General features: G+C 49.2%; 1 protein-coding gene across 2 annotated transcripts in view; it reads right to left on the minus strand.

The window, feature by feature from the left end:
• LOC121660513 (exportin-7) overlaps nucleotides 1-1,413 on the minus strand; it is a 21,719-nt gene that overhangs the window by 1,698 nt on the left and 18,608 nt on the right. The window lies entirely within an intron of this gene.

Consider the following 1,413-nt stretch of genomic DNA (forward strand, 5'->3'; position numbering starts at 1 on the left):
AAGTGGGGAAAAAAGCGGGAAAGAAGTGGGAAAAAGTGAGAAAAAAGCGGGGAAAAAAGTGGGAAAAAAAGTGGGAAAAGGTAGGAAAAAAGCGGGAAAGAAGCGGGAAAGCAGAGGGAAAGCAGAGGGAAAGGAGAGGGAAAGGAGAGGGAAAGGAGAGGGAAAGGAGAGGGAAAGGAGAGGGAAAGCACAGGGAAAGCAGAGGGAAAGCAGAGGGGAAGCAGAGGGAAAGAACAGGGAAAGAACAGGGAAAGAACAGGGAAAGAACAGGGGAAGAACAGGGGAAGCAGAGGGAGGGGAAGCACAGGGAAAGCAGAGGGAAAGAACAGGGGAAGAACAGGGAAAGCAGAGGGGAAGCAGAGGGAGAGGAAGGAGAGGGGAAGAACAGGGGAAGCAGAGGGAAAGAACAGGGAAAGAACAGGGGAAGCAGAGGGAGGGGAAGCAGAGGGGAAGAACAGGGGAAGCACAGGGAAGGGAAGCACAGGGAAGGGAAGCACAGGGAAGGGAAGCACAGGAAGGGGAAGGAAACGCCCGCTGGGGACGGGCACTGAGCACGGAGGGATTGCCCGGCTGCTCCCAGGGGGTGGGGGATTGGTTTTTCCTCAATTTCTGCGGGAATTTGGGCTCAATTCGATCGATTTGGTACCAAGCAGCGAGCAGAAGGCTCCTCCTGGCTGTGAAGCTGTTTAAGGCTCCTCCAGCCCTTCCAGCAGCGCTGCAGGGCTTGGATTTGCTCCGGAATTGAATTCCGGGTGCTTTGGAATCTCCCAAATTCCTCTCAGGTGCCTCCCTCCCCCATAAAAATCTGGGTTTAGAGCCTTTCCCACGGCGTTTTGGGTTTGTGGGAGCTGCAAAATCCCACCTGGGATGGGGGTGAAAGGATTTTGGGATAAATCCAATCGGATATTCCCCAACAATTCCAAAAGATATTCCTTTGGGAAGTGCCACCAGGCATAAAAGGGGAGAGAAAATCAAATTGAAATCAACGTTTATGGATATTTATCATAAACGGTGGCTCTAAAATAGCTGGAGTTTAGTTGGGATCCCAGAATTTTCCCCCTCAGGAATTCTTTTTCCACCAGCTCAGCTTCCTCACCTCCTTTTCTCCGCCCGGATTCCAAGAGAAAACTTTCAGTGGGAGCAAAGCTTTGAGCTCCAAGTTCCCACATCCATTAATTAAAGCTTCCACTGGGTCTCAATCCCAAAAAATCCAATTAATGACATCACCGAATTTGAATTTTCCAAGCCCAATATTCCCAAGTATTTATGGACAAAAGCCACTTTTTTGGGTTATTAAGTGGGAAAAAGCCTTTTCCCCTCATCCCAGCAAAGAACCACCACGCATTTAGTGATCAATGAGTGATAATCAATCAATAATTGGCCAATAATTGCTTTTTCCACGCATTTAGTGAT

This window comes from Corvus kubaryi, unplaced genomic scaffold, assembly GCF_017639235.1.
Source record: "Corvus kubaryi isolate FWS band 111438036 unplaced genomic scaffold, C.kubaryi_AGA036_p1.0 36361, whole genome shotgun sequence".
Lineage (NCBI taxonomy): Eukaryota > Metazoa > Chordata > Aves > Passeriformes > Corvidae > Corvus > Corvus kubaryi.